Here is a 21101-nt window from a genome sequence, read left to right as displayed (position 1 = left end):
CCCAAGCACTTAGGACAGTTCTCTGCATACAGTAAGCATTTGATGAATAAAATTTACTGTTTGAAACGGTGACGTTGTTCTTCACCATAAGCTATATTACCACCAAGTTCCTTGACATTTTTTTCCTTAAAAGGATGAGGGAGCGAACCACACAACTGTGTCAGAACGAAGGACCGTAAGGATTCAGCCTAAGAGAAGCAATTTGTCCTAGTGAAAGGACCACAGGCCTGAGAGTCAGAGAACCTGAGTCCTATTGGCTAAACCACTTGTCTGCTGTGTGACATCGGGCAAGCCACTTAACTTCTCTGTATGTCAGTTTTCTCTCTCAGTACAATGGAGATTAAATACCTGTGGGTTAGGGACTGTGTCCTATCTGTCTGATTGTGATGTATCTACCCCAGCGCCTAGTACAATGCTTGGCACATCATCAATAATACCACAATCATTGGCACTGAAACTAAGCGCTGGGGTAGATACAAGCTAATTAGGTAGAACACTCCCAGTCCCACATGGAGCTCATAGTCTTCATCTCCATTTTACAGATGAGGTAACTGAGGCACAGAAAAGGTAAGTGACTTGTCCAAGGTCATACAGCAGTCAAGTGGGGGAACGGGAATTAGAACCCAGATCTATAGATTGCATGTATTTTGCCACTGTAGTAATAATAATGGAATGTACTGATCACCTACTACTTCGGTGCACAGCATTGCATAGTGGATAGAACACAGGCCTGGGAGTCAGAAGGTCATGGGTTCTAATCCTGGCTCCACCACTTGTCTGCTGTGTGACCTTGGGCAAGTCACTTCACTTCTCTTGTCCTCAGGTACCTCATCTGCAAACTGGGGATCGAGACTGTGAGCCCCATGTGGGGCAGACTGTGTCCAACCCGATTTGCTTGCCAGTGCTGAGTATAGTGCCTGGCGACATAGTAAGCACTTAACAAATACCATAATTATTATTATTATTATTATTATTTGGAAAGGCACAACAGAAGAATTGAATATTATGCAAAGCACTGGCCTAGAAAAATAATTCGAGAATAATATAGTACTACGAAGCTTATTTTGCCTGACCATCACTTGGCAACCAGAAACCGTGGTAAATCTCTCCTGAGCCCAAAGGGCACTTCCTGTCACTCCATCCATCTCCCCACTTCAACAGTATTGGGCTTATGCCGGTTTTTGACAAAACTCAGCTCCCCAGTAAACACTGAGGTTGGCAGGCAAGTCAGTTCAGTAGATGGAAGAACAAGATGTCCTGCTTACTGTTTCTGGGAATCATTCCTAGGTATGTGGTTTAAAGCCTATGAAAGATTTCTGAGGCAGGGGGAAGGAAATGCTGGTTTTTACTGAGCCTGCCTGCCTTTCACCTGACTGTTAGACACCACATGACATGCTGGAGAGATGCTGCTGATTTTCAGTTGTGGCTCTTGGTGCAATCAGAGCACGAAAATGGAAGGTACCGACGGCGCTGACCCCAGTCACTTCCTCCTTTTCTCCTGAAACCATTTCCATCTCCCACTCCTTAAATGAAATGCAGTGTATGGTGTTCCCTCCAAGCGCCTTCCCTCTCCGTGAGTCTTTCATTAAGAACCTCCCCAAATGGTGCCTGGCAGAGAGTACTGAAAGTTGTGCAGACTTGGCCAGGTGCAGCCTCTGTGGGCCAAGAGTAATAGACAGCTAGAGGGCCTTGCAATCCCCGTTGCTGCACTGCAGAAGATTTGACGCAGGCATCGGCCCTGAAGTGCCACAGAATTTTAGGAGTTCATCCATCATGGGCTCCACAGAAGTGTCATCATTTCCCTGGCACGGAGGTACATAACCGCCTGAGGAAACCAAAAGGTGGGAGGATACGAATGCTGGTAAAATTTTATTTTAAACTCTCACACTACTGCTTCTGAAACTGACTTTCATGACCCAAATCCATGAGGGAATGGGTGTCCTGCATCTCCAAGCAGAAAGATGATGGCAAAGAAATCCCATCGACTCGGATTACCTTGTATCTACCCCAGCGCTTAGAATAGTGGCTGGCACGTACTAAATGCTTAACAAATACCAAAATAATAATTATTATAATGCTTAAAGTGCAAGTGGCATAGAGTGACACTAACTTCTCTCTCATCCCACTTCCACATTCTAGTGGACCCTTGATGAGATATGATAAAGAAAGGAATGGGAAAGAGTAGATAAGTCAATCAACTGTATTTATTGAGCACATACTGCATGCAGAGAACTTTATTAAGCACTTAAGACAATTGAGGACAGATAAGAGGGCTTACATTAAGACTGTAAGCTCCTTATGGGTAGGGAATACGTCTACCAATTCTGTTGCATTGTACTCTCCCAGGAGCTTAGTATAGTGCTTTGCACATGGTGTTAAATAAATACCATTGATTGATGAAGTGAAAAGTTAACAAAAGAGAAGGAAAAAGAAAATGAAAAAGAAAAAGCAATCAGCAACCACCCAGATCTCCCAATCAGCAAAGTACCCAAAGTATGTGAAAAGAGCAGGGTGGTGTCAAAAAATCCCCTCCTAACAAGGTAAACAGGAGGAGACATAGATAGGCTGCAAGGTGGTGTATCAAGGGTCTGCCTTTGGGTCTGCACAACAGAAGCAAAATTTGTCACCTTAAATGACAGTAGGGACACCTTTATATGATGCTTTCAAATGAAATTAATCACAGAGCATTTGATGTACTAGTGCAGATTTTCTGCGGAGCAGAGAAGCTGGCCTCAAAACATCATAATGTTAATCAGTGGCATTTATTGAGCGTTTACTGTGTGGAGAGCACTGCACTATGAGTTCGGGAAAATCAAATAGAGTTGTGAGATACGATCTCCACCCTCAAGGAGCTTAACAGATAGGCAGGGCTAGTTTTCAACATCCCAACCTGATGCTATTTTCTTTGGGTGCGTTTTGGTCACCAGCATCAGAGTTTTTACAGCTTCCACCTTACCTGCAGTGTTGACTGCTGGGGACCTATCAGGTTGTCAACAGTCACACAAAAACTTCCCAAAAACCTTTGAAATCTCATCTGGTCTCTGACTACATACTCATTACTTCACATAAGGAGAATTTTATGATTAAGCGGCATTCGTTCTTTTTTGCCTCACATTGTCAAGGAGAACAACATTATAACAAATATTGCATGTGAGAGGATCTCCTAAAGAGCAGATTTTAGAAAGTTTGCTGCTCTTTCTTCTTTTGTGTACAAACTTCTCTGAGCAACTTAGAAGCTTTTTTCTTTACTTTTCACTCAGCTGTCCAAATGAAGTTTACTCACATAAGTGCCATCGCTATGTAGAATCAATCTTGTCATTCTTTCTGTGCAGAACTTTAATTGTCTGCCTTGCAGAAAAATAAAACATTACTGGTTCTTAAGGCGGGGAGGAGAAAAAAAACTTTGGAATTCTCAATACTCTTTAAATTTCCAAGTGGAATAAATATTCACAAATCCATGAATCAATCTAAGGTTATCATATATAGACTGATGGGAAAGAATACTTAATAAAGCACATTTATGCTTTCCCCAGTTGTTCAAGAAAGCACTCTCTGAAGCAGCCCACACAATGTCACAAGGAGTAATGGACAAAAATAACACCAATCCACTGAAAAATCATTCCGGGTTACCACACACTACAACCTGCATGTCATGTTCTTATTTACCTTGCTTGCAAATCAACCATTTGCATCGCTTTAGATTTGTGAAACACCAGGCATTGGCTCACTACCTAATGGTCCCATCCTGGGGCGGGAGGAAAACACTCACCCCCAAACACTTTCCAATGCTAGAGACAGCTGACTTAGCAGGGAGCTTTCATGTGCTTAGAACACAATGGGGGTAAATGAGACTCTGAAAAAGAACAAAGGCATCACCGTTTACCTTGGGTAATTCCTATGGGGTTTATTTACTTAATGAATAACCCCGAAACCTCCTGTACCAAACACCCGGGGCCTTCAGATAATTTGCTGTTTTGTTTGTGCTAAATTCCTGACAAGGAATATAATTCAACCCAAAGGTTACTTTATTAAACTTACAAATTACCTACTTAAGGCCTATAAGGGACATGTAACCCGGGACCATCCTTGGGGAAAGGAAAGAGCTGAGTCCACAGCCAAAAGCCCCAAAGGCCCCAATTGCTTCCTAAGCACCTGATGGGCACGCTGACAACCAGATTGCCTTCCACCACCAATTTTTGGAACATGTGAAAAATACTGCATGCTGCTTGCTGGCATGTGGTCCAGGATGACTCATAAATCTTCCTTTATCTCCTTCGTGGTGTTAGCAGAAAAGGATGAGTTGCTTTTTTCCATCTCATTCTCACGTCTATCTGTCTGTTACCCATGCCCTTGAGCAAAGATTACTGATGCCCTGCCTTTGATAAATGACACATCTCACGCAGCAGCTTTTCATCAAGTGAATTAACCGGGAAAAATGCAAACCTACCTGCCAGTTGCTTCCAAACTTTCCACAGTTTCTTTTTCTACTTCCTTTCAAATGTGCAACCCTCAAGCAGCCAAGAACGAAGCAAAAAAACACAGAAAATTAAGAGGCTCTAAACTGGTGCACTGAGAAATAACTCACTGGAATAAACTGCCCTTACATTTGTACTTTCATGGGGGATTTAAATTTAAAATTCACACTTTAGTCACAGTCTTAAATGCTTTCGCGCCTCAGCTGGAAAATGGTATTACCCCCACCCATTTCCCCTAATCATTTTCTGTGTGTGGCCGTGGATAATGACAGCACCCTTGGAAACAGTTTACGATATAGTTGCAAAAAGAATTTTGTGATTCCTAACCAATAACCAAGATGGGGTGGAAGAAGGAAGAAGGTATGAAAGAAGCACACAAGAGAATAAGTCGGAGGAAGTGAGAGAAAAGGTAAGAAAAAATGAAAATAGATACTTGGGTATTCACTCATTCTCCTGTCTCCAACCATTATTCAGGATTTTTCCTCCTGCATGGAAACTCCTCCCCCTTCCAGTTGACCAACAACCAGCTTTCTGCAGAACAAGCATAAGGTCCTAAACTCCCAGGGTCTATGTCCCTTGCTAGTAGGAAATTTGTCCCTTAGAGACCCGCAGCCATCAATCAATCATACTTATTGAGTGCTTACTGTGTGCAGACCACTGTACAAAGCGAGAGAGAAAGAGAAGGTATACTCGGGAGAGTACAACAGACTTGTTGGACATGTTCCCAGCCTACAACGAACTTACTGTCTGAACAAATTAAGGATAATAATTAAGGATTTCCTTTCCCCCTCCTCCCCTTCCCCATCGCCCCCACCTTACCTCCTTTCCTTCCGCACAGCACCTGTACATATGCATATATGTATATATGTTTGCACATATTTATTACTCTATTTATTTTACTTGTACATATTTATTCTATTTATTTTATTTTGTTAATATGTTTTGTTTTGTTGTCTGTCTCCCCCTTCTAGACTGTGAGCCCGCTGTTGGGTACAGACCGTCTCTATATATTGAAAACTTGTACTTCCACACACAGTAAGCGCTCAATAAATACGATTGAATGAATGAATGAAGGATATCAATCAATTAATCAATCATATTTACTGAGCGCTTACTGTGTGCAGAGCACTGTACTAAGCACTTGGGAAGTACAAGTTGGCAACATATAGAGACAGTCCCTACTCAACAGTGGGCTCACAGTCTAGAAGGGGGAGACAGAGAACAAAACCAAACATAATAACAAAATAAAATAAATAGAATAGATATGTACAAGTAAAATAGAGTAATAAATATGTACAAACATATATACATATATACAGGTGCTGTGGGAAAGGGAAGGAGGTAAGACGGGGGAGATGGAGAGGTGGACGAAGGGGAGAGGAAGGAGGAGGCTCAGTCTGGGAAGGCCTCCTGGAGGAGGTGAGCTCTCAGTAGGGCTTTGAAGGGAGGAAGAGAGCTAGCTTGGCGGATGTGGGGAGGGAGGGCATTCCAGGCCAGGGGGATGATGTGGGCCAGGGGTCGATAGTGGGACAGAAGAGAACGAGGAACGGTGAGGAGATTAGCCGCAGAGGAGCGGAGGGTGCGGGCTGGGCTATAGAAGGAGAGAAAGGAGGTGAGGTCAGCGCTTAGAACAGTGCCAGCGCTTAGAACAGTGCTCAGCGCTTAGAACAGTGCTCTGCACATAGTAAGCGCTTAATAAATGCCATTATTAAATGCCATTATTAGGAGGGGACGAGGTGATGGAGAGCCTTGAAGCCCAGGGTGAGGAGTTTCTGCCTGATGCGCAGATTGATTGGTAGCCACTGGAGATTTTTGAGGAGGGGAGTAACATGCCCAGAGCGTTTCTGGACAAAGACAATCCGGGCAGCAGCATGAAGTATGGATTGAAGTGGGGAGAGACAGGACGATGGGAGGTCAGAGTGAAGGCTGATGCAGTAGTCCAGATGGGATAGGATGAGAGCTTGAACGAGCAGGGTAGCGGTTTGGATGGAGAGGAAAGGGCGGAGCTTGGCAATGTTGCGTAATTGAGACCGGCTGGTTTTGGTGATGGCTTGGATGTGAGGGGTGAATGAGAGAGCGGAGTCGAGGATGACACCAAGGTTGCGGGCTTGTGAGACGGGAAGGATGGTAGTGCCGTCAACAGTGATGGGAAAGTCAGGGAGAGGGCAGGGTATGGGAGGGAAGACAAGGAGCTCAGCCTTGGACATGTTGAGTTTTAGATGGCGGGCAGACATCCAGATGGAGATGTCCTGAAGGCAGGAGTAGATGTGAGCCTGAAGGGAGGGGGAGAGAGCAGGGGCAGAGATGTAGATTTGGGTGTCATCAGCGTAGAGATGATAGTTGAAGCCGTGGGAGCAAATAAGGTCACCAAGGGAGTGAGTGTAGATCAAGAACAGAAGGGGACCAAGCACTGAACCTTGGGGAACCCCCACAGTAAGGGGATGGGAGGGGGAGGAGGAGCCTGCAAAAGAGACTGAGAATGAATGACCGGAGAGATAAGAGGAGAACCAGGAGAGGATGGAGTCTGTGAAGCCAAAGTTGGTTAGCGTGTTGAGGAGAAGGGGGTGGTCCACAGTGTCGAAGGCAGCTGAGAGGTCGAGGAGGATTAGGATAGAGTATGACTATGAGTATGAGGTAGAGTATGATCATAAGTGTTGTGGGGCTGGGGAGGGGTAAATAAAGGGTACAAATCAAAGTGCAAGGGAGTGAGAGAAGAGGAAATGAGGTCTTAGAGAAGGCCTCTTGGAGGAGATGTGCTTTTAATAACGTTTGGAAGGTGAGGAGGGTGATCGTCAGTCAGATATGAAGAGGGAGGGGGTTCCAGGCCAGAGGCAGGATGTGGAGGAGAGGTCACTGGTGAGATAGACAAGGAGTAGGTTGACAATAGAGAAGCAGCGTGGCTCAGTCGAAAGTGCCCGGGCTTTGGAGTCAGAGGTCATTGGTTCAAATCCCGGCTCCGCCGATTGTCAGCTGTGTGACTTTGGGCAAGTCACTTAACTTCTCTGGGCCTCAGTTACCTCATCTATAAAATGGGGATTAAGACTGTGAGCCCCCCGTGGGACAACCTGATCACCTTGTAACCTCTTCAGAGCTTAGAACAGTGCTTTGCACATAGTAAGCTCTTAATAAATGCCATTATTAAGCAGGCTGGGTTAAAGTAGGACAGCAGCAAGGTGAGATAGGAGAAGTCAAGGTGATTGAGTGCTTTAAAGCCAGAGGTAAGGCGTTTGTTTAATGTGGAGGTGGATGGGCAACCAGTGGAGGTTCTTGAGGAGTGGGGAAACATGAACTGAACAGTTTTGTAGAAAAATAAGTCAAGCAGCAGATTGAAGTATGGACAGGAGTCGGGTGGGGGGAGACTGGAGGCAGGGAGGTCAGCAAGGAAGCTGATGCAGTAATCAAGATGGGATGTTAAGTGTTTTGAATAATAATAATAATAATGGTATTTGTTAAACGCTATGTGACAGGCACTGTTCTAAGTGTTGGGGTGGATACAAGCAAAATCGGGTTGGACACAGTCCTCTCAATTGCCATTTTACAAATGAGGTAACTGAAACACCCCCTCTCAGAGTCACACCTGGAGAGTTTCCATTACTCTACCAGTCTCGATTCTAGGAGAGAGAGTCAAGCAGAGGCATACCCATTCCATTCCTAGCTTGGCCACTGGCTAGCGAGTGGAAGGCTATCTACGACAAGTCAAAACTCACCTGTCTTGGGCAGCAGTGGCATGGGAGAGAATCGAGGGCAGAGACTCAAGTTTACTGAGCAGAAGGAGGTAATGGTAAACCACTTCCGTATTTTTTTTTTACCAAGAAAACTCTATGGATACTCCATGGTGGGGCGTTCTGGGAGAGATGTGACCAGAAGAGTCACTACGGGTCGGAGATGATGTGACAGCAAAAGACAAGACAACTGAGACACAGAGAAGTGAAGTGACTTGCCCAAGGTCACACAGCAGACAAGTGGTGGAGCTGGGATTAGAACACATGACCTTCTGACTCCCAGGCTCATGCTCTATCCACTAGGCCACACTGCTTCCCTATAATAATAACAATAATAATAACGTGGTAACATTTTGTATGGAAAAAAGCGTGGTTCTAGCGATATTATGAATGTTGAACAGACAGGATTTGGTGACAGATTGAATATGTGGGTTGAATGAGAGAGATGAGTCAAGGATAACACAAGGTTATGAGAGGGAGGATGGTGGTGTTGCCTACAGAGATGGGAAAGTTGAGGAGAGGACAATGTTTGGGTGAGAAGATAATCTTGTTGTGGGCAAAAAATGTCTGTTACATACTGTACTGTCCCAGGTGCTTAATACAGTACTCTGCACACTAAGTGCTCAATAAATATGATTGATTGATTGACTTTGGACAAGTTAAGTTTGAAGTGTAGAGACATCCAGAAGGCAGGAGGAAATGTAAGACTGCAGAGGAGAAGATTCCTCTAAGCCAGTAAAGTTCTATTTAGTTCTATTTAGTGATAGGGCCTGAAATAAATAGCAAATGCCCATCTCTGAGAACCTAACCTACACTCACAGAGACCTTAGGGAAAATTGATCCCAAACAATTTTAGGTGGAAATAGGTGAGGAAGTTTTTCCACTAAGCCCTGCCCCTAGAGTAAAGGTGTAAATCAATACCTCTCAACATGAATGACTGCTCTAACATATAAAAAGTATTTCAAATTTTACAAAATACTTCCCCTAGCCTACCTGTCTTCTGCCTTCTGGAATCTAAAATAGCCCCACAGATAGGGTGTCCCTAACCACACAGGCAGATGTGGCTAAAAACATCTGATGGGCAACTGACAATCTCTCCCACATTGTAATAGAGTAAAGATAGGACCCTGTCACTTTGATGTGTTTGCCACTTCCAGTACCTGTCATGGTTTTCAAATATGTCTCTTAGTTTCAAGTCTTCTCAAAGTCTCTGCTCAAAGAGAGTACCTTGGTTTTGATTGCAACACTCTAGGCTGATCTGTCTGCCACATCTGTCTGCCCACAGTGCATCCTTAAGCCCCCTTATTGGAGACTATGCTTCAATATGTCTTTCAAACATTTGTTTTTCCAGCCTCGCTTGGCTCTGTCACATTTCCACTGACCAAACATCTTGAGTATCCTACTGTCATCCATTCTCTTTAGTCTCTACCAGTGGCCTCCTCCTTGCACGCCTCTTCTCCCACTACATCACAATTCATCCCCTTTGCTCTCCCCAAACTAACATCTCAACTGCACTTCACTCTTTCCTATTTTTGACACATGGCGCACACCCTTCCTGCTGCATAGAACTCACTCCTCCCTCAAATCCATCAGACCACATTCCTCTCCTCCTAAAAGCCCATTTCTTCCAGGATAAACTCTCTGACTAGTCCCCACATTACTGGTCATGTAATTCCAAAAACAATACAAATTATGGTATTTGTTAAGTGCTTACTATATGCCAAGCACTATTTTAAGCACTGGGAGAGATACAGTTTCATCAATCCCTGTCCAAAACAGGGCCCACAGTCTAAATAGGGGGTAGTAGGATTTCATCCCCATTTTACAGAGGTGGTAACTGAGGTACAGAGAAGTTCAAGTGGCCAGCCCAAGGTCACAGAGCAGACACATGGCAGAGGCAGGATTAGAATCCAGGTCCTCTGACTCCCAGGCAGGTTCTGCTTCCACTAGGCCATACTGCTTCCCTAGTAAATACTGACGATGGTACCAGTGGGGTCACTGATGATGAACACGATGATCATCATCATTATCATGGGCCTGGGATTCAGAGGATGTGGATTCTAATCCCGGCTCCTCCACTTGTCTGCTGAGTGACTTTGGGCAAGTCACTTCACTTCTCTGTGCCTCAATTACCTCATCTGTAAAATGAGGATGGAAACCGTGTGCCCCAGGTGGGACAGGGATTGTGCCCAACCCCCATTTGCTTGTATCCACCCCAAAGCTTGGTACAGTGCCTTGCACGGAGTAAGTACTTAAAAAAATACCATGAATATTATTCTGATGATGATGTCACACTTTGGCCAGCCTGCGCTCTGATAAGGATCAACTCAAATTTTTCATATTTTTATGCTTGGTTTCTTCCCCTACCTTTAACTTTAGGAACTTTCCGTTGTGGGCAGGGAAAGGTCTAACTCTATTCAACTCCCCCAAACTCTTAGTTCTACAAATAATAAGCATTCAGTAAACATTTCCGATGGATTGCCTGAGGTAATACAGTTGGGAGCAAAGGTTTACAGAAACCATGGTCCATGGTGGAGACTGGGTTCAGGCAGGGCACGGAGTTGGACCACCTTACCTCCCTCGGATACACCCTGGTTTGGTGGGCCCTGATCAACTAAACTCCCTGTCCACAACTGAGTGCTATGACCAGAGCTCTGACTTCGCAGCATGAATCTCAAGCACACATCCTACCATTGCAAAGCCACCCTGAGTCCTAGCATTGACCATCTAGCCATTATGAACGAATTTGTACAGATTTATTACTCTATTCATTTTACTTGTACATATTTACTATTCTATTTATTATGTTAATGATTTGCATATAGCTTTAATTCTATTTGTTCCGATGATTTTGACACCAGTCTACATGTTTTGTTGTCTGTCTCCCCCTTCTAGACTGTGAACCCGTTGTTGGGTAGGAGCCATCTATGTGTTGCCGACTTGTAGTTCCCAAGCGCTTAGTACAGTGCTCTGCACACAGTAAGCTCTCAATAAATACGATTGAATGAATGAATGAAAACAGGTCAGCCAACTGACTGCATACAAGGATCTTGGTAATGATGACCCTGCCTTGTCATAGATAGTAAGTAATAACCGAGAGATGAAGCTGATGGAACTGCTGGAAAAACCAGTGTGGCCAAGAGGAAAGTGGGTTATATGCCAGGAGGTCTGAGTCCTAATCAGCTCCGTCACTAGTTGGCTGTGCAGCCTTGGGGCCAAGCCATAACCTCTCTGCATCTCGGCTCATCTGTAAATTGGGGAGACGATCCCTTCTGTCCCTGCCTCTTAGATTATGAAGCTGCATGTGGGACGGGGGATTGTGTCCGTTCTAATTTTCTTATATCTACTCCAGCACTTAGCATATAGTAAGTTCTTAATGAATACAAGAAATAAATGAGTCTGGTTCTTCTGTGACAATTGAGGTAGATCAGCAAAGACAGACAAAATTATTTACAGTTAGGAGAAAAATGAGAATGGAAAGATGGATAAGTGAATAAGTAGCAGTAAAGCATGTAAAACAATATGTACATAAGTGTTATGGTGGCCATGAGTAATAAAGTGCTGAGGTGGTAGTTGGGAGGAGGATATGAGCTGGGGAAAGTAAAATTAACTGTGCAATGCCTACTAGAGAGAAGGTAAGATTTCAGATGAGTAATCACTTTAAGTGCTTTAAACCATGAAACCACCTTTCCCATCTTCAAGGACTGTAATAATTGCTGGGGTAAACACAATTTAAGGAGATCAGACACAGTGTCTATCTCACTTGGGGCTCATAACCTTATGGGGAGGGAGAACAGGTATTTAGTCCCAATTTATACAGTGGAGTAAACTGAGGCACAGAGAAATTAAATGACTTGTCCAAGGTTACTCAGCAGACAAGCAGTTGAGTTAGGATTAGAACACAGGCCTCCTGACTCCCGTGCTCATGTTCTTTTTCCCAGGCCACACTGCTTCTAAAATGGGGAGATTTTGAAGATGGGAAAGGTGGTTTCCTGGATTTGAAGAAGGAGGGAATTCTAGGTGGCAGGAGTACGGGGAGGAATGAGCAAAGGTCCAGAGAGGGAGAGGTGAGAGCAAAGATATTGAGGTCTGCTTGAGCTGAGCACAGAACACAAACTGGAGAGTAATATGTGAACAGGGCAAATATACGGAAAGGAGATAGTGGAGAGAGTGATCCCTCTAAACCACAAGTTGTTGTGGGCAGGGAATGTGCTTACCAACACCATTATCGTGTACTCTCCCAAGCACTTAGTACAGTGCTCGGTACAGAATAAGAGCTCAGTAAGTACAATTTATTGCCACCTGGGCTTTCCCTGAGGTCATTCTGGGCCTCCAGTTTCCTGCAGCTTCCCGATCAACCACAGACACAACCACTGCCCGAGAAGTTGGGTTAGACCTAGCAGGATACTGGCCCTACCCTTCTGGAACTGGGGTGGGTAGCGTCAAGTTTGGCCACAGGACTGGTGGAGAGCCCCGGCACTTGAGGCTCGAGTTTCTTTAATGGATCTTTCTATTCTAGGATAAATCGGCCCGATCTTCTACCACAATTCAAATATCAATACTTTATTAATGCATCGATTCATTAAGAGGATTCATTCCAACCCATTAAATGCCATTTCCCCCCAAATATTAGCTAACGGCACATAACCCAAATCCGCAGTACGTTTAACTGCCTTGGTAGCAGCTTTCAATCTGGCGTTCAGGCTTCTAACTGTCTTTTATGATTGCTAATTAGTCAGCCTTTCAGAAGGGAAAATTCCAATTTGCGTAGACTGCTGTTCATTACTTGAGTGCATTTTGACTTCAACAGTAATTAATGGGGCTCAAATTTAACAAGCTATAGAAGGGTTCCAATCAGAATTGAAATTTCAGTATTCTCTTGTAGGAATCACTGGATTTGCTCCTGTGGCTGGTACTCCTAAGGAAGAAGTCAATTTTGAGCACTGAATGCAGTGATGAGAGGGCTTTGCATTTTTCTAGCAGGAAATAAACATAATTGTCCTTTTTCCTTCTTCTACATTACATTTTCAACTATTTATTACACCTTTTAATGAACGCAGTGACTGAAAAATATAAACATGGATATATAATTTCCGATGAATTGGTCCAAGAGTAACTTGTAAAAATAGGATTAATGGTAGAAAGCATGTACTATATAAAAATAGCCTGTAGAAAAAAGCATTAAGCAATTACAACTCTAGCCCTGAAAGCTCCAATATTATAGGGTAATATTTCCTTAATGTTAGACTTCATTAACCCTAAGATAATCTCTCATAAATTTTGCTGATTTTTAAGCAGAAAAAAATAAATTATGTTTATTAAACTACTGAATATGTTTATGAAAACAAGACATAATCTAGTGCCATAAACTTCTTGTCTTTATCTGAATGATCAAGGAGCTCATAAATAAAATATCACATAACAAAGTGAGTGTTAAAATTCATTACTGTAATAGCTATGTTCATGATCTATTTCATTAACACTCCTCCTCTCGTTGAATAAATGGGCTCCTTGGTCTACCAGAGCAAAGCCATTTACAAGACAAAATACTATGCTGCTTTTTCTCATTTTCCCTTATCTGTTCTATTCCTAACTTTCTAAATTAATTCTTCTCTTAAATCTTATTGTTCCTTCTGTGTAACTCACGGCACATTAGAGAGAGTTGAAAGAAATATAAGCAAAGAAATGGGTCTGCAGAGTGTAAGTTAATTAGGGATCTAAGTGAGTGGTGATGAAATTTGATGACACCAGGTCCTGAACTAAATTTTCAAGCTTATCTTCCTAAAATATTTGAAAACAAAATAGAAATAATAAGAGCCTAAGCAATATACAGTATATCAAGCAATCTAAAATAGCTTGAGTAAATTGCACCTCACATATATATTTTAGCAGTTATTGTAACTAAGCATACAGCTTTTATTTTCTTTTATTGTTGATTTTAGATTCTTTCATTCTATATATACGCACATGTATATAGTCATGCATACACATATATGCAGAGATGTATTCACTACATATTATGTGATCATACGTACATGTATTTATAGCTAGAAATAAAGGGCAGTTCTTCCCACTGACTTATTCTAAAATATTTTACACACTAAATGAAGAGGGTTTCAGTATTTCAAACCAGAGGAAGGATTCTATTTTTTATGGCATGGATTAAAAAATAATTTTAATATTGCCATTTGAATACAAAGTCCTCATGTGCACATTATGGAGAGGGAGCCAAAGGAATCAACTCTTTTTTCATCTAAATGAGAAGACCATTCTTCCATCATTGATCATCATTCTCTGTCTCCCCCTTTTAGACTGTGAGCCCACTGTTGGGTAGGGACTGTCTCTATGTGTTGCCAATTTGTACTTCCCAAGCGCTTAGTACAGTGCTCTGCACATAGTAAGCACTCAATAAATACGATTGATTGATTGATTGATTGATTCAATGCAAAAAATAATGTCACGCCTGAAAAACAAGTAATGAAAAATACTGGCTAGTTACAGGCACAAAGTTCACACACACACACACACACACACACATACACACACGCAGTATATGATATATGTATATAATGTATCATCATCAACTGTATTTATTGAGCACTTAATCAATCATATTCATTGAGCACTTACTGCATGCAGAGCACTATACCAAGAGGTTGGAAGAGTGCAATATAACAGAGTTGGTAGACACACTCCCTGCCCACAACAAGCTTCACAGTCTAGTGCCTGAATTTACATTCTAGATCTGGAATGTTGACTTCCTGAGCCCGGAGATCATGTCTACTAACCTTATTGTATTCACCCACCCCGTAGAGTGTTCTACATAGAGTAAGCACTCAATAAATACTATTGATTGCTTGATTTGACCTTTCATATTTGATGATGACTCTATTCTTGGTTTAATTTACCCTTGAGTACAAGAGTGACTGAAAAAACTAGTCTGGAACTTACAGTCCTGACCACAATATACCCACCATGTCCACCGCCAGTTAAGCTGCTGTGTTTGCTTCTGCAATGCCTGGCAATATTTAAGTTTTGGGCTCTATCTTACAATCCTTTTGAAGTTTCTAAAAAGAACCGCTCCTTTTTTGATTGCAGCATGTCTTCTGAATTGTCCCCTGACATTCAGCTGTCAACAGCCCCACTGTTTGAGGTTACACTTTACTGTGTCTTTAAGTTGCACTGCTGTTTCATGGGTACAGTGTACAACTGATTCTCACTGTGATGGCTCACATTCATGGACACAATCTCACCAACAGTATCCTAATGAAACTAAAGGCAACCATGTTTTCAGTTTCCACATTTCATTTTCATTTGCTCTGGTTCTACTTGCTCCTCTTAGTCCACATTTTCTCATTGCCCATGCTTTCTAACATTTATTGTTTGGCCTTTCTCTGCTTATGGTATTCTTATTTCTGTCTCTTTCCTGTTGCAGCCTTTTCTCCATTCAGTTTTCCTGAGGAATCCCATTCATTAAAGCGTCCTATATTTTATTTTCATTCATTCTCTTCTGATTCTTCCTTTTCCAGCATCTTTTTTTTTTTTTCCTTTCAGACTCTTCTCCAATCCTCCTAGTGTAGTTTGAGTTTATGGACTCCTGAAGTGCTAAATCTTCCATGTTCCCTCTCTCCACCTCCAACTACACCAGACCTCAAACTAGGGTTGTCAATTTAATTTTCCTAGGGGCAAGTACATCAGTTTAAGGACTGAAAGCAGAGAAACAGGCACAAGGGGAAGATTGATAGACCTTCTACACTCACCTGTGCCATATTAACCCCAGAAAAAAGTTAACCAAGGAAGGGACATTTTAAACTTCTGAAACCTTGATCATGTGAGTGAAACTCAAATGGAAGATGGCAACTTGCCATTCTTGTGAGACTAAATTCCGATCAGCCTTTTCCAAACCTAGAAGCAGCGTGGCCTATTGGAAGGAGCACAGGCCTGGGAGTCAGAGGACTTGGGTTCTAATCCTGACTCTGCTACATGTCTGTTGTATGACCTTGGTCAAATCACAACTTCTCTGTGCCTCAGTTACCTCATCTGTAAAATGGGGATTAAATCCTACTCCCTCCTTAGACTGTAAGCCCCATGTGGGACAAGGGACAGGATTAACTAGTATAATAATAATAATAATAGCATTTGTTAAATGCTTACTATGTCCTAAACACTGTTTAAGCTCTGGGGTGGATACAATCAATCAATCACATCTATTGAGCGCTTACTGTGTGCAGAGCACTGTACTAAGTACTTGGGAAGTACAAGTTGGCAACATATAGAGACGGCCCCTACCCAACAGTGGGCTCACAGTCTAGAAGGGGGAGAAAGAGAACAAAACTAAACATATTAACAAAATAAAATAAATAGAATAGATATGTACAAGTAAAATAAATAGAGTAATAAATATGTACAAACATATATACATATATACAGGTGCTGTGGGGAAGGGAAGGAGGTAAGGCGGGGGGGATGGAGAGGGGGAGGAGGGGGAGAGGAAGGAGGGTGCTCAGTCTGGGAAGGCCTACTGGAGGAGGTGAGCTCTCAGTAGGGCCTTGAAGGGAGGAAGAGAGCTAGCTTGGCAGATGTGGAGAGGGAGGGCATTTCAGGCCAGGGGGATGACGTGGGCCGGGACGGCGGGACAGGCGAGAACGAGGCACGGTGAGGAGATTAGTGGCAGAGGAGCGGAGGGTGCGGGCTGGGCTGTAGAAGGAGAGAAGGGAGGTGAGGTAGGAGGGGGCGAGGTGATGGACAGCCTTGAAGCTGAGGGTGAGGAGTTTCTGCCTGATGCGTAGGTTGATTGGTAGCCACTGGAGATTTTTGAGGAGGGGAGTAACATGTCCAGGGCGTCTCTGGACAAAGACAATCCGGGCAGCGGCGTGAAGTATGGATTGAAGTGGGGAGAGATAAGAGGATGGGAGATCAGAGAGGAGGCTGATAAAGTAGTCCAGACGGGATAGGATGAGAGCTTGAACAAGCAGCGTAGCGGTTTGTATGGAGAGGAAAGGGTGGATCTTGGCAATGTTGTGGAGCTGAGACTGGCAGGTTTTGCTGACGGATTGGATGTGAGGGGTGAACGAGAGAGCGGAGTCGAGGATGACACCAAGGTTGCGGGCCTGTGAGACGGGAAGGATGGTAGTGCCGTCAACAGTGATGGGAAAGTCAGGGAGAGGGCAGGATTTGGGAGGGAAGACAAGGAGTTCAGTCTAGGACATGTTGAGTTTTAGGTGGTGGGCAGACATCCAGATGGAGATACAAGGTGATCAAGTTGTCCCACATGGGGCTCACAGTCTTAATCCCCATTTTACAGATGAGGAAACTGAGGCACAGATAAGTTAAAGTGATTTGCCCAAAGTCACACAGCTGACAAGTGGCAGAGCTGGGATTAGAACCCATGACCTCTGACTCCCAAGCCCATGCTTTTTGCACTGAGCCATGCTGCTTAGCTAGTATCTACCCCAGCACTTATAACAGTGCTTGGCAGATAGGAAGTGCTTAACACGTACCATAATTACGAAAGTTATTATGTCTCCTCACAGGTCACAAAGACCTTTAGGAGTACTGTTGCCCAATGAGGGCCTCTCCTGGGGTTCTCATCGATGACAGCTGGAAAGGAATCAAAGATGCCATGTTTGGATTACCATGACAAGGGAGCAGAAGTTATCCTGGGAGGCCTAGCAGACTAGATTTCTGGGGACCTTGGAAGCCTTGGAAGATCTGCTCTCACCTCACTCAATCAATCAATCAATGGTATTTATTGAGCATTTACTGTCTGCAGAGTACTGTATGAAGCAGTAGAATACTTAGTGCTTAGAAGTGCTTAGAATAAGCACTTAACAAATACCATAATAATAATAATTACTATTATTATTATTATCATCATGTGCTTCAAGTGTCCTCTGGCTCTCTGATCTTCTTCCAAAAGCAGCCTCATTACTGTCCAAACTCCTTCAGTTTTTAAATGTAATGACATTTTTTAATCACTCACTTTTTGCCAGGAACTGTACTTAAGTGCTGGGGTAAATACAAGATAATCGTATGGACCCAGTCCATGTCTCAAGGCCTAGTGGACAGAGTACAAGCTGGGAGCCAGAAGGACCCGGGTTCTAATTTTAGCTCTGCTGCTTGTCTGCTCCATGAGTGGGCAAGTCACTTAACTTCTCTGTTTCTCAATTACCTCATCTGTAAAATGGGGATTAGACTGTGAGGCCCCCGTGGGACAGGGACTGTGCTCAGTCTGATGATCTTGTATCTACCCCAGCGTTTAGAAGAGTGCTACGATCATTATTATTATTGTTGATTTTACAGATGAGGTAACTGAGGACCAGAGATCTGAAGTAACTTGCCCATTGTCGCACGGAAGACAGATGGCGGAACGGGATTAGAACTCGGGTCCTCCTGATTCCCAGGCCCATGCTCTTCTATGAGCTCTGTCACAAAGCACTGCCTTGCCTCTTTGTAGACGGCCTTTCAAAACACAAAGGACTCCTCCCCAGTCAAGGCCAGCTTGCAGACCAGGCACAGTAATTTCTCTGGAAGGTAAACAGTAACTCTGTCAGAGAGGAGGAGGAGAAATCAACCTTTTTTCTCTGATGCAGGTAACTGTACCTGCTCAGACACCAAGGCACTGCATATTTAGAGTGAACGATTCAAATGCTGCCAATCCACAGAATCTCTACTGTCTTAAAGTTCACCACAACAGCTGTGACCCACAGAATGGAGTGAGGAGGAAAAGAAGCAAGGAAGTAGACAGGAGAACAAAAGAAATGGAGACAGACACATATTCAAGGAGACCGATGGAGAAACAGGATAAAAGGGAAAAAAGGAAAAACAAATGAAAGAAAAAACGGACATTAAAAATGCTGACTTGAAAATGTTTCAGATGGCCTCTGACATCTAATAAGTCATCTGTCTTTCTCAATATAGAAAAGTCATTACTTACAAGTGAACTAATACCAGGAACTGTGACAAGTGGAAACAACAAAGCCCATAAAAATATAAAAAGCCTGCCCCTCACTGTTAAAACAAAAAGAGAACATATTCAATTTTTCAGATGAAAAACATTTGAACTGACTGAAATTTATTATAATACAACATGCATTATATCTTAGAAAAGTGAAAAGAAAAAATAATAATAGCACAACCCCGTTCCCAACTTTTCCTTGAAAAACAAAGAATTCAATGCATTTCTTTAAGAGTGCAAACTCTTCGTAGAAGTCAGTCATAAATATCTATATTGCATTCTGGATGGATGCCATCAATTCCTGTAGTGGCGATATGGATTAATAGCACCATCTGTTCAGTCTACAAGCACCCTTCATTCAGCCAGCTGTTCTCCACCTACACTAACAAAAATATAAGAGGAAATGGGTTCAAACTGAAGCATGAGCAACACAGGTCAGGTACAAGGGATAACTTCCTCATAGTGAGGATAGTTGGCAACCAAAAGAGGCAATAGGAGGACGAGGAATTAAAATAGAAATACTGTACTAAACAATTTAGCTCACTGTGGGCAGGGACCATTTCTACCAACTCTGTTATATTCACTCTCCCAAGTGCTTAGTACAGTTCTCTGCAGGCAGTATGTGCTCAATAAATACCATTAATTGATTGACTGGAGAGTACAATGGAAGTAAAAAACACGGTTACATTCTAATGGAAAGACATATACCAGAGAATTTACAAGTAGGAGGAATTAGATTACAAGATCCTTGCTTCTGTTGTAACTTCCAAAGAGCTAAGTATAGGGAAGCTCATTCAGTAGATGCTCAATAAATACCACCAACTAATCGATTGCAACAATCTAGAATGCAATAAGATGTTGCATCACATTAATTTGAGGAAAAGATAATGATAATAATAATAACGATGGTATTTGTTAAGCGCTTACTATGTGACAAGCACTGTTCTAAGTGCTGGGGGGAGATACAAGCTAATCAGGTTGTCCCATGTGGGGCTCACAGTCTTCATCCCCATTTTACAGATGAGGGAACTGAGGCACAGAGAAGTTGTGACTTGCCCGAAGTCACACAGCTGGCAAGTGGCAAGGCCGATATTAGAACCCATGGCCTCTGACTCCCAAGCCCGTGCTCTTTCCATTGAGCCAGAAGAAAAATAGTTGTAGCATTAGGAATATCTGGGGTGGCTTATTATTTTTACAAATCAACTGAGTCAGGGGCTACCTATTTCACAGGAGGTATCTTCATGACAGAAAACAGTGTCTTTAAACAATTCAAAGATAACATCCCAAAGGACTGTAAGCTCTTAAAAGATAGGGTTCATGTCTCCTATATCAATTACACCCTCCCAGATGCATAGTACAGTGCTCTGCACTAATTCAGCAATGGATCCTAGGAGTGTAATGACCGGAGGTACTTAGATCAGCCTAGGACTGGTCCCTGTTCTGGAAGAGAGATTTTCGCTGAGTGTCCACACTTGAAACATTGTGGTCAACTCTGATTATCTCCCACCCAAAAAGAGTCGTAGACTGCTTAAAGATATCCTGCTCAAAGCAGTACAAATGATCAAGGGAAATGACCAAACTGATTCACGCTTAACAGCTCACTCATTTTCTATGTACTGACTATGGGTGATGCAAAAGTTTTCTTAAATTTAACATCAGGAATAATTATCAAGCCAACAGAACATAATTCTGCAATGAGAATGATGAAAGTAGAAATACAGTAAAGACTTCTATACCATGGGTGCAAGGAGACAGGAGCCCCACCAATATTACAGTAATTATGCCATTTATTACCAATTTACTATGTGCTAGGCTCTGAGGTAGATATTAGGTAATCAGATAGGACATTGTTTTGTCCCAGGTAAGATGAGGAAACTTGGACCCAAGGAAATTAATGACTATCCTAGGATCACACAGCAAGCCAGTAGCAGAACTGGTTCTAGAACC

General features: G+C 42.9%; 1 protein-coding gene and 1 non-coding gene across 3 annotated transcripts in view; one reads left to right on the top strand and one right to left on the bottom strand.

The window, feature by feature from the left end:
* The window catches only part of LRMDA (leucine rich melanocyte differentiation associated), a 1241311-nt gene that overhangs the window by 848515 nt on the left and 371695 nt on the right, over positions 1–21101 (bottom strand). The window lies entirely within an intron of this gene.
* On the top strand, positions 8035–8172 carry LOC119926387. Its single transcript, XR_005450267.1, has one exon. It is a non-coding gene; the product is annotated as a small nucleolar RNA SNORA7 (small nucleolar RNA).

This window comes from Tachyglossus aculeatus, chromosome 3, assembly GCF_015852505.1.
Source record: "Tachyglossus aculeatus isolate mTacAcu1 chromosome 3, mTacAcu1.pri, whole genome shotgun sequence".
In the NCBI taxonomy this organism is placed as follows: Eukaryota; Metazoa; Chordata; class Mammalia; order Monotremata; family Tachyglossidae; genus Tachyglossus; species Tachyglossus aculeatus.
Note: the sequence above shows the minus strand (reverse complement) of the source record. Positions and strands in the feature narration are given on the sequence as shown.